This window comes from Copidosoma floridanum, unplaced genomic scaffold, assembly GCF_036245765.1.
Source record: "Copidosoma floridanum isolate Cflo_tuat_1 unplaced genomic scaffold, Cflo_Japanese_pri ptg000013l, whole genome shotgun sequence".
NCBI lineage: Eukaryota > Metazoa > Arthropoda > Insecta > Hymenoptera > Encyrtidae > Copidosoma > Copidosoma floridanum.
Genome location: NW_028321890.1, coordinates 9,825,661 through 9,839,092, shown reverse-complemented (window position 1 = coordinate 9,839,092; position 13,432 = coordinate 9,825,661). Strand labels below are relative to the sequence as shown.

Below are 13,432 nucleotides of genomic sequence, written 5' to 3'. Positions count from 1 at the left end.
ATTTTCAATCTGGTTGAATTCTGTCACTTTTTCAAATATAAAGGAAAACTGGAAAGTCATAGCCCTTTCCCCTTTTCCTGACTCAGAGATATCGAGAGAGAGTCTGCACTCCTGCTTCCAACGCCGGTAAGGGAATTTCCGATTCCCCAGGGCACCACGAGCTGACTTCCTCTCTAACGACTAGCAGCGAAAAACAAGTTGACCAAATGCTACTAACATTTCAAAGTACATTTGCAACTAAAAATCAATTGAAACTATCGGTGAATATAAGCACATTAATAATCAATAGATCGCGACAAGCACCATACAATAGTTACTAATGGTATATGTTTTTTGACCACAGACACCGCTGTTGGTAGTTAATCTTTCATAATTATTAATTTGTCTAATGAGGGATGTATGGTGTAAAGCGAATCACCTTCCCTTCTCTTAACGCATGGAGGGGAGTGAGCTGGATATGGGAAGTACCAATTTCTGAGTGGCTAAACTGGAGCAGTTCTAGCCAATTAGATTTTCGGCTATTGTCTTTTCTTCAAGATTTTTCCTCGGCAAGTTTTTCTGTGTCGTTTTCGAGCCAGCGCATGACCGAGGTCCGCTACTCCCTTTAAAAAGGCCTGGAGGCTTCGAAAAGGCTCTCACTTAATTTTTACCCCTCAAACGGTAGATTAAGTAGTTAGAGTCTACGTCTGCTACCTCCCAGTCTACCACAAGGTGAGGACACAGTTTATTTTTACCCTCGAACTGTCGACTGGGTAGCTAGAGTCCGCCTCTGCTATTTGGTCTTTCACGAGCGCGGTTTCAATTTCGGTTTCAGACATCTCGCGCTGGTTCGACACGTGTAGTGTTTTCTTTTGAAATAAAAGTAAGTGTTTAAAATTTATTAAATTTTTCTAATTTCTTCTTTTCTTTCTGGCGTGGGCATAAAGTCAAACGTGCACACCATTACTCGTGACAGTACTCGCTTCGAGCAGCAATTTGAAAGAGTGCCACCTGCAGGGGAAAATACATCGATAGTAACTAACAAGAATACACAGCCTCTTATGGACAATGATCTTACATAAGTGTTTATTTCAACAACAATTCTCTTTAACAACTAAAATATGTTTTTTCAGTCCCAAGCAGAACATTCATAGCAAAAAATACTTTTTTATATAGTTACATGAAAAAAAGTAAATTTGTCGTTTGAAATGCCTACAATCTATGAATACGCATATTAAATATTACTTTTTCATGTGCTGACTTAAAAGTACTCCACAAAATAAATCAATATTCCAGGAAAACTGCTATACTCACTCACGAAATATAAGTATGTGTGGAGAAAACAAATTTTTATTATTAATGCACTGTTCAGTGGGTATTTTTCAGGTCGGAAGTATGCTCAACACCAAAAAAAATTACGTCAATTCTTAAAGATAATTGTTCTTGAAATAAACACTTATGTTACGTTATTGTCTATAAGAAGCTGTGTATTCTTGTTAGTTAGTATTAACAAATTTTTCCCTGAAGGTGGCGCTATTTCAAATTGCTGCACGAAGCAAATTGGTACTACCCTTAACTATCTTCTAGCCCCAAATTCCACCTACATGCCAAGTGTGAGTCCCGAGTTATTAAGCGCAAGCTAAGCCTCGAATAACGCGACATAACAGTAGTTTTCGTCGGATAAGTTTCATCATCTCTGGGGCTATTTTGCGGCCCAAAGGACGTATCCGATAAAAACTACCATTATTTATTATTTATTTGTTACTTTTACAATAAATAAATGTTTATAAAATTTATTCATTAAAAAATTTTTTTTTCTAACATTCATTTTGTACTCTATGAATACATTAATTGATTTTTTGCATTTTATTCTTTCACAATTTTTCCACTCGTGTCTAAGGTGATTTTTTGACTTAAGGACTTTCATCACAGTTAGCGGGGAAAAGGTTCAGAGAAGTAAGAGGAGCGCAACTATATGCAGCAACGCTGGCAATTATTTTTCTCATATGGATATACTTACATACATGCTTTTACGCATGTTTGACCCCTTCTTTCTTGTATTATTAAGAAAAAACTTGTAGATCGCTTTCAAAATTTAATAGGTTTATCTGAAAGTAATCTTTTACACCAAAAAATTAAGAGATTTCTACAGATCATATAAATGAAATGTTTACATAATTCTTTCATAATGTTCCATGTAAAATTGAGATTTTTTAAAAGAAAACATATAAAAAGGTACAGTTAAGTGAGCTGCAATGTTTTTGAGTATTTTTTATACTATTTCAAGTATATGTTTAATGTTTGAATAATATCGGGCAAAAAAACCTATGTGTGATGAACGTATTTAAGATACGTTCACTGGCATGTAATTCTATGCTATTAAAGAAAGCGGTATTACAGGATGGTTTTTCTTAATTTATTAGATATATTTATATTTTGGGTATTAAATATGGACTAGAAATAAATCTGAGCGTATATGTGATAGATGTAAGCGTAACGTTAGAGATGTAATTAGCGCAGGCGGTAGGAAGTTGTTTTGAAATCATCAGAAGGTTCAATGAAAGCGTACAATCTTGTACTAGCCAGCCTACATATTGATTTTATGGTATCGCTCTGTAATATATTGTTTATAATCGTTCATTTATTTCAAAATATTTATTGAAACGACACCCAACCAACGTAGGTATACTTATTCCAACGATTATTGCACCATCTTTATACACAATATCGTTTCATAGAAGGTATATTTATAATTATAATTATATTGTCTGCCATATTTGCTCAGAGAATATATCTGGAGGGAATAAAACGATATTCACCAGCACCCATGGTGTTGATTGAGTGAAACACGGGGGGCCACCAGGGCATCAAATGCACGTAGTTTGTAGATATCTTTAAATATCTAAAAAATTAAGTATTTAATGGTGATACAGAAAGCGTGAAATATGTAATGAATTGAATTATTAGTAAGTGCCTTTTCATCCCATGTCAATCAGTGCTGGCATTTTGTCATTACAACCGTTAAAAGTTTGATAAACTCAAGCAAGAACTGTGCGTTGCGTCTGCTCAACCATATCTATAGCAACATTGAAAGCAAAACACTGAGCAGACGCACCGTTTGGATAGACTATATAGTATATACTATACATACATCATACTCTCGCAGGCTCCTTATATACTTTCAACAACTGTAATACGAAAACGCCTGCTTTGATTTACATGGGATGAAAAGGTACTTACTTATAATTGAATTTCCTATAACTTTTATGCTTCGTGTCTGACCATACAATGCTTAACTTTTAAGATATTCAAAGATATCTATGAACTTCGTGGATTTGATGCCACTGGCGCCCCCAATGGTATAAGCACTAATTTTTTATGAAAGATATAGACGGGTCGAATAAGCATTTTTGGTTCTTATAATTTTTATTAGCTTGGAAAAAATGGTATTTTTGGCACGTGCGGTGAAGACGTGACATCACTGTAGACCAGTCGACAGAGCTTTGAAATAGAATTGATGGTCCATGGATGCTTTTTTTATGTTATACGTAATTTTAGTCGATCGTTTCGGGGTCAAGATAATGACAACACAAACATTTCAGCTCTCTACCATTAGTACAACGCGAGTTATTAAATAAACAATTTTTGCCAAAAAAAAAAAGAAGAGTTTTTTGCAACTGGCAGGTGATTCGCTGGTACTATTCTGCTTATCTAGGGCTCATTCTCTTCGTTTTTTTATAGCACACATTTGATACCATGAAATTTTTTCGGAGGAGCTGTAATTTTTGTTCTAGACGCAAAAAAACTTGTTTGCTATTTTTGCCGCTTTTTTGGCACTTAAATTGACAAAATTGAGCTATTAAAAGTATATGAAGAACTAACGGCGGGCTTTTTCTAAGCCCAGGGAAATTGGTCGACTAGAGCCAGGTGAGTGCGAAATAGAAAGCACACAGGAATACAAAACTAACAAATTCTTTTTTAAAAGACATGATTGAATGTTAAGTCGGTGGTGAGGCTCGTATGACGCCGCACGTGCAGTCATTACCAGAGCTTGTGCTGGACTGTATTCGCTTTGTACACTCGCCGTACTTTGATTCGCAAACCGCGAAGTTTAAATTCTTAAATTTTTTAATGACAAATAAACATAAAGTATGATTTTAAGATTGTTCAATAGTTGTTAATATGATAGTTGTTTATCATCATATTTTTATTTTATGGTTATGGTTGTTCCTTGTGTTTTAATACGATAAATTACTTCAAGAATTCAAACTTCGCGGTTTGCGAATCAAGGTACGGTGAGTGTACAGCAATTCGAAACAACGCCACCTGCAGGGGAAAAGACGTTGATGCTAATTGCACAGCATCTGATATAAAATAATAGATAACAAGCGTTTATTTCAACAATAAAAAATATTTAACAACTAAATAAAGTTTTTCCAGTCCCAAGTAACATGTTAATAGCAAATAAATTTTTTTTTTAATTTCACAAAAAAAGCAAACTTCTAGTATAAATTGGATGTAACGTATGAGTGAGCATAATAAATATTACTTTTTGATGTGCTAAATTAAAAGTACTTAACGAAATAAATTGATCTTCGAGAGAAATCGCAATTCTTATTAAGGTGGTTCACGCGCGACTCTGAGGTCAATATGACTATCAAAAAAATCAAAAAAAAAAAGAAAAGAAGGTTTACATTATAAATAAATATGTATCTAAAAAATAGCATTTTTTGACACGCTTCAAGTTATAAAATAATATGTATATATTAATTTATACGAGTATGAAAATAGTTCCGTCGGTGACTCGCAGTGTGTGCAGACCGGAAACTCTTGTTGTCTGCTGAACTACTGATGTGTGTACGTATATGAGGCTCTTTTACCGTCAAGCTTGAATCAGATGGCGCCAGGGCACGTCGCGGCTGTCATACTTACACACCGTCAAATTTACAGTTGTGTATTGCGTTCGTGAGCCTATCTGTGTAATGAGCAAAGCAGAAGACATAACCTTTGTAAATGATTGCTGTTGTTTGCAGACAATTTTTGTTTGCATTTACGTTTAAAGACAGTAGGAAAAATGAAGTGCAGTGTAATATCCTGCGATAAGAAAGTGAAATTTAAATTTCCTTCTGATAGTGTGATAAAAAAAAAGTGGCTCGAAGCAATTGGGAGACCAACATTTTTGCCGCTCCCAAGTCATGGCTTACCTGTCCACGAGTTCTGCTTTTCTTTCACTGACTCTTGCTCCTTTCCCTTTTAAAAGCTTTTTCAATTCTGAAACTTTTAAGCTCCCATAATATTCTTTCTTGTCTTCCTTATTCATTTCAAAATTTCAAATATTGCGCTTTACCACTACACTTTAATTTCCTATGTACATACAATACTGAAAAGTAATGTTGTGTGAGTGAGACGGCCATGACAGCCGCGACGTGCCCTGGCGCCATCTGATTCAAGCTTGACGGTAAAAGAGCCTCATAGTACGACGTACTATAACTCTAACCTAATCACCTGTATACATACAGCTACCTTGATTGTATGCAGAGATTTACATGGTTTTATTTAACTTTTAATATTTTGTTTCAATATTAATATTGTGAGAAATTAAACCTTTGTCAACGTTTGTAAATTATAAGCAAAGAGGAAAATAAATGTGTTGAACATGTATCGTTATACATTATTTCTCATTACTGGTAATACTTTACTTCAAATTATTACATGGAGTAACTTATTATTATAAAATTGCATATATTTGAAAGAGAGAAATGTACCAACGAATTGTATTGGAAATTTTCGATAGAAAGGTACATCACATGATCGTTCATGTGTTTGAAATCCGCACCATATCTGTAAATTTGGACGAACATCCATAACCTGTACTGAACAAACTTTGTGATTAAATATCTTTTTATTTTGTCCTATGAGGTACAATTTTTAACGCACCGTTACGAAAAGGACGACTTCTAGTTTCTTACTCTAGTTTTTGGTCATTCTGGCCCAGTTTTACACAGAATAATTATATGACTTCTGGTGTGAGAATTTTGTACGTCAATAAGAGCCCATGATAAACGAATACTCAACAACGATTTTTAAACGTCTCGTTCTCATTATTTGATCCAATAAGCGAATCTGAAATTTTGCATAAAGGTGAACAAAAGCTTCATAAACAACCTCTTCAAATTTTACTTTGATAGCCCAGTTTTAATTTTCGTATGAACCACCTTCACAAAATACAACTATTATGGAAGGAGAAAAAAAAATTTTCTATCATAGTACTATTACACAGGTATTTTTCGGTTTGAAAGCATACTCAACACCCAAAAAAATTACGTCAGTTAAATATATATTACAGTGGTCGTGGTGGCGCTGCGGTACAGTTGCAGTTCCGTCGATCTCCGAGGTTAAGCTGCACTCGGCGCGGTCAGTACTTGGATGGGTGACCGTCTGGTGACCATTCAGGTCTCGCCGTTTCGCCTGTGCTCTTGATTCTTGAGGGTCGATTAATTGTTTCTCTGACGCTTTATCTACGTGATCATAGATGTGACTATAAGTTGGTCCAGATATTTATATGCGTATAAACATCTGGTCGTAACTCAGGTGCACCGATGGCTGAAAAACACTATTCTTGTGTAAAAAAAAGCCATATCTGAGCTTACGGGCGATGATGAATAATATACTTAAATATATATATATTACTGTTGAAATAAACGCTTGTAACAGATCATTTTCCATAAGATTCTGTGTATTCTTGTTAGTTAGCATCAACAACTTTTCCCCTGCAGGTGGTGTTGTTTCAAATTGTTGTATGGCTATCGAGTAATGCCATGAAAAGAGAGAAAAGATTGTTTGATGTTTCGTCCCAGGAGCACGCCAGGACTCATCAGTAAGGCTGATGACGTGCTCCCTGCCTTAGACACCTATATCGGTGGGGATACCCTAGCTCAATCTTAAACGCCCTTGTATATTATCCAATATGAAATCCGGGCACTTGCGAGAAGGTCAAGTTGAATGGTGAGACACCTAGCGGATGGTCGGAGAAGGACGGAGAGCCGAAGTGTACATGTGTGTGAGAGGGTCCCCACACACTCCCCCTCCAGTTATAACGCCGGATGAAGGAGTCGATAGTTGATAAAGTAGATCTCTGAATCCTCCACGCTCTTGTAGAGTCCTAGAGAGAGGCGAGTAGATGCTCTATAGAGTCAAAGCTTTGGCGGGCGATTCAATTCAAATTGATAGAGATCAATTTTTTTTTTTTCTTGCATTCCGTACAACAGACACCTTGTTTTCAATGAAACTAGACTCTGAAGTTGCATTTTAATGTCAGAATTGATTTTGGTAAAAAATTTCGAGTAAGTATAACAAATGACTAGTTTTTGCTGGCAGCCTGTTACTGTAATTTCCCTGTTTACCGACTAGTCGTTTGTTATACTAACTCGAAATTTTTTAAAACTTTTTACTAAAATCAGTTTCTAAAATCAAAATAAGACTTCAGAGTCTAGTTTCACTGAAAACAAGGTGTCTGTTGTACGGAATGCAAGAAAAAAAAAAGATTGATCTCTATCAATTTGAATTGAATCGCCTGCTGAAGCTTTGACTGGCATTCTCCAGACTGCAGGTTTCCCATGTACAGGCACCCTCAAGCATCAGCGGAATGAGGTGCGATAGCCCAGTGCGCAGACGTGAGGTGGCAGCACTGCGTGGTCCCGCAGTGGAAAAGACTTAGCGTTGGACAATGGACAAGGCACTGCTTTCGAAAATGCGTTGTGCGGCCCGCTGGGGTGGCCTGAGGTGCCACTACTATTTTAATCTATTTGTATTTCTTAAGTCTTCCAAATATAATTTTTTTCAGCTTCATAGAAATTGTGGCCAGTATTAAGGTTTTTTTGGCTTATTTTACGTGTCTAAAAAAAAACAACAAATTTTGTATAAGTGAATTTTAGTCAATTTTTTGAACACTTACGACTTTTTTTGGTACGCATAGGTAAGCTGCTTGTATAGTTGAAATATTCTTAGCTGGCTCAAATAAAATCTGGGATCAATACTGGTTACTAAAAAAAAAAAAATTTTTAATTTTGTGTCCTATTTTGTCACCGATAAAAATTTACAGCGATTTAAAAAAAAGCAAAGACAATCGCTTAAAATGAGATGTGGATATTTGCTAAAAACAAATTACTTCTATTTCAACCACCATAACTTTCTATGATGACTTATGATTACCTATGCTAGTGTACGTACCACTTCTCTACTAACGTTAGAAGTAGAATTACTGTTAATGTATACTCGCGAAAAAAAAGCTTTTTTGGACAACTGCTGAAACCTATGCCTAATGTCAGCTCAACAGTGATGAAAATAAGTTCCATGATTATTAGTGGATTTAAAGTGTGAAAAAAAGGTACTTATATCATTAAGGTGGACGGAAAAGACATTTAAAGCTTTAAAAAGCTCGTACAACTCACAGAAACAATGTACATTTTTTTCTGCGCATATACCTTTCTGTACCATAATATATACTTTAAGAAAATGCATATTTAGTACCTTCAAAAATGATATGAGTTGCGAGATGAAATCAACGAAGGCCATTACTTGCTGCATCCTGCAATGGACAGATTGAAGTCATCATTTTGTGACAAGAGCAAGGACATTCAAAATGAAAGTTTACAATGACAGGTATTATTCAAAGATCAAAGAAAACAACTTGAAACACATAAAACTTAAAGATTCTCATTAGTATGGGCTATCTAGAAAAAATCTCTTTCATAACCTCAAACAAAAAAAAATTAAGTGTTTATGATATCTTTGGTGTTTTAAAGGACTTTTACGTGACATATGATTAAAATATGAAAGCGAGTCAACGAGTAATAATAATCAAACGCTCACATTATCTTCTAGCAAATCGTCAATACATTTAAATAAGTTTTTTGATTAGTTTTTACTTTTCATTCAAAAAGTGCTTGTTTTATAAAATGTTTTAAATATATATATATATATATATATATATATATATATATATATATTCAACGAGGCATTCTATATAATCTAAGAATTTATAAAATGCCCTTTTATTCCTATTATTTCTTTTATATGTCCTTTTATTTATTTATTTATTTGTTTGTTTACTTTTACTTACAAATAATTAATAAAAACATTTAAATTTCGTCAAGTTAAAAAATTAAAGAATCCGCGAAAATCGAATAACGTGCGCTATCTACCACGCGTAGGAAAGCTAGATAATTTATGCGCAAGGATTACTAGCGAACTCTGATAATTGACAGTGCGCAGATAGCGCAGATTATGGCAGCAAATTATCTGCGAATCAGCTATAAAAGGCGCTGACGAGCAAAAATTAAAAACAATCACATTAATCCTAAACAATTGAACATCGGTTCAACTGCTCTTCGACTTTTTGAAATGTATTGTTTTTAATTTCATACAACTCTTGTAGTATATTTATAGATGCAACGTCCTCAAAGGTTGCCTTTTCTTCGATTTCAAGATATTGTAAGAAGGTGGTTTTTTCCTCATCACTGCAAGAACTTTTAGTTTGAAGCCTAATTTTATTACTATGCATTTATAAAATTGGGATGACATCTTCAAAAATAAGTGTTATGTATGTTAAGGCAATTATTATTTTTTTTTCTTTGTATGTGGTAATTTAGTAAGTTACAATTAACTTTTTAGTATTTTAGTATTTTAAGTTAATTTGTAGAACAGCAAAAAAGTCTCAAAAAAAGTATCAGCGCATGAGGCTCGTGCCTCGACTTCTACTTTTAATGAAAATTTAACCCCAGGTTAGTTCAAGTACACAAGTACTTTAAAATAATAAGTAAAATAAGTAAAATAAAAAAATAATAAGAATAAAGTTTTACACTTTAGGGTGCCTTGGGTTTGAGATATGATCAAAATATTTTATCATTTATGAGAAATATGCGTAATTTAGATTTTGCTTAAAATTGACTTACAAGTTTTTGATGAAAACGCAGCCAATCGTGGAAGAGTCGCTTAGGATGACGTGCATAAAAGATTTTTATTGATTACTTATAAGCTGTACAGAAAGTTATTAATTAACATTCCCAACCGTTAATGCAATACACAAGTAATACCCTCTCAGTACATGAGTCAAGACTTAAAACAGTCTTAGACTTAAAACATCCCAAGCGAAAATGATTTTATTTGATAAGTTGGTAATAATTATTTTTAAAATTTAGTAGAAAAAAAAAATTTTTAATGTCTAGATTTAAGACAAGTAATAAGATTTATTATTCGCAATTATGTATCACAAGTTATACTTGAAACTTTTAAATCCTTATTATTAGTTTTTTTTTTTTTTGCTCGCGAGATCAAACGGTACAACTATGTCCATAAAGATTAGTATTTTTTAATATTTTCTATTATTTTTTTTTATCTGATATACAATATAAAACAATATAAATTATCTATTTTTTACAATTATCAATAACTATGCGTGTTTGATAAATCTTAAGGTGGCTCCAGTGCCTAGTGCCGTATCAAAATGGGGAGACTAAAAATTTATCATTATTTTCTTTAAAATATGGTATAAAGTTATCGTAGAGACTGTTGTAAGCCATATTCTACATTTTATATGTTACTTTAGTGAGTTAATATAAAAAAACAAAAAAGTTTTATGGTGCCCTAATTGATGAACTGTTACGGTACGCTCCTAAGTTCAAGAGTAGTTATACCTATATAAATGTACTCTGCAGAATAAAGACAGCTGAGAGCTGACTTGCACTCGCAACTGTAAACTTAGTCTCCGATTATTTAAAGATTTTGTTCGATAACACGACACTTTTCTCATGTCATCGAAAACTGCGTAATAATATATACAAGATAGTATATTTTTTACACCTTACGGGTTATTTATATAAGTGCAGCAGTAGGTTGTATATCGCGTAAGCCTGCATTTTCTATCCAACCCGTCTTAAAACTACGATTTTGTAAGCATGATTTCTTACAATTTTCATCGTCAACCTTAATTTTTTTTTATACGAATAGAAAGATGGGAATTCAAAGAATATAATTCAATTTTATTAACCTCGGTTGGGTTATTTATAATTTTAACATTGAGGCCACTAGAGCCACCTTAAATGTCATGTATTAGACAGTGATGATTAATTATAAAAGTTCTTTCTAGTTACTACATTTTTCGATATTCCTACAATGACATTTATCACAAAAAAATAATAATAAAAATAATACCTCATAATAACACTCATTAAGGTAGTAGTTCAGTAAAACGACTAGACGATAAATTTTTCTAAAATTTTGCGTGTGGCTTAAGTTTGCCATAGTTTATCACGAGTCTAAATTTGGAGATGCCTAGCCGTGTAGATCCGGAGATTATTAAAGTTTTACTGTTAATCGTTTAACACGTGAGAGATAGGAGAGCGCCTGGTTTGGGGTAGGATTCTAAGCCAAATTATTCATAACTCCTAAACGAAACGATCAATCCTTTAAAAAAATGATATATTATAATTGATATTATAAATAAACTAATTACCAAGTCTTAAGAAGCTTAGGCGTACAGTTTTTGTGTTTCAGCTTTTCAAAGTTAATAACTATCGTGTAGTTGCGTGAGAGGGGCAATGACAGCTGTACAGTAAAAACTTCATAACCTATGCATACTCTATATTACAGTATGCCACACGATATACCTTTTTTTTATATTATAGTGCTCTACGTCCGGCTCCTTTAATAAGGGCACTACTATGGGCACTTAGCACTTGGGAAAGGGACAAAGAAAGGGATGGGAGGCCTCCCATTACTGGGAGGTAGGTAGGAGGAGATTAGGTAATTATGCTGCGAGGAGGTCGCCTAAATCCTCCTCGAGGAGCATTGCGTGGTGAAAAAGCACTTGTGAAAAATCTTAGAGGTACTTGCCCGAAAAAGTCGCACTGGCCGGGAATAGAACCACGGTCTCCCGTGTGCCAATCCACGACCTAGCCGACTGAGCCACCGCGTGCTCTACATGATAGGGGTATCTGTCCCAATTATGGACCCTGTAAGAAAAATTTCGAGCTCAACTTTATTTTGGGTCTAACGGTCAATAGAACTACACCTTGTATAATAACGTATAAGTCGTTTGATTCTTTTTTAACAACATCAAATTTTTTTTTTATCAAAAAGTTTTGTTATTTTTATTTTAATGATGAAACAAGAAAAAAAAATTTTGTCCGTATTACGGACCCCCTCGATGGACTTTGAACCTATCGTGGACCCCCCTATTACGGACCCTGCCCATAATGTGGACCCCCCAATTATGGACCCTATCCGTAATGTAAAAAAATATTTGTATGTAATTAAATAAAAATTTGAGATTTATTTATAAGTACTTCTCACACTTTTAACAAAATATATGACTAGGTACTTTTTGAGATAAGTTTTTAAGAACAAATTTTTATACAAAACTAATTTTGTGATAATTACTATTATTTTTTTTTATTATAATAATCTTATATTTTTTATGACTTTGTTATGGTTGTTTAGTCTTCTTGGTGCGTTTTTTAAGAGGCATTTTTTGTTGTTCTTTCTTTACTTTTAGAATGAAAACAATAGCTCGAAGTTATGAAGTTGAAGGTTATGAGTGCACTTAATACTGGCGGAATAAAGGGTCCATAATAAAGACAGAGCCGATAATCGTGGCTGTATTGTGGACCATCTAATAATGTATATAAATATACTTTTTAGGAGTATAATTTATTTTTATTATTTTTCTGAAACTCTTATTGATATATTAAACAATTTTTTGAGTTCAAATAATACTCCTAATTTTTTATACAGCGTTTCAAAAATATGAATATCGTACGGTTTTCAACAAGGCATGATAAAGAAAATAGTCAAAAGCGTTGAGTAACTTTTTAATATATTATTTTAATTTTTGTCAACACTTTTGTCCCTTTATGTTTAATCATACATTGTGATGGATTAAAATGAAAACTTTATTATAGCCGATCATATTGTACAGATTACTTTAATGTTATTTTCGACTGAAGGGGGTTACAGTGAAAAAAAAATTTCTTACGACAGTCTTCAAATAATTATAACTAGTTTGTTTTCATTATATTAACAACATATTGAAATTTCAGGAACCGTCGCATTACAGTTTTTGAGAAAAAAAATAGCAACCTTAGAATCGTATACATAGGCTCTTACAAAAACGTCGTTGCGACATTTACATTTTATCCAATAACTTGGAAAATTTTTTTACAAATCTTTTACAAAACTTATATCTTATTGTAAATAAAAATTAAGATAATACATCCAAATTTAAAGAAGCCAGCCGTCACGGTTTGAGAAATACTTTAATTAAAAGTTTGAACAAATTGCTATTGGTATATCTATATACAGCAGACGAGAAATAAAAAGTTGCACATACATCTAATTTTGAAGTATTAGTTTTTAATTTTCTCGCATATTAGTAATCTACTGCTGAATGATATGA

General features: G+C 33.5%; 1 protein-coding gene across 1 annotated transcript in view; it reads left to right on the top strand.

Moving 5' to 3' along the window:
* Window positions 1–605: 605 nt before the first annotated feature.
* Window positions 606–13,432, top strand: part of LOC106637022 (5'-3' RNA helicase armi-like) — a 56,576-nt gene continuing 43,749 nt past the window's right edge. The window contains exon 1 of the mRNA XM_014349640.2: window positions 606–862. The gene's annotated coding sequence lies outside the window, so the exon portion shown is untranslated. The remainder of the gene's footprint in view (window positions 863–13,432) is intronic.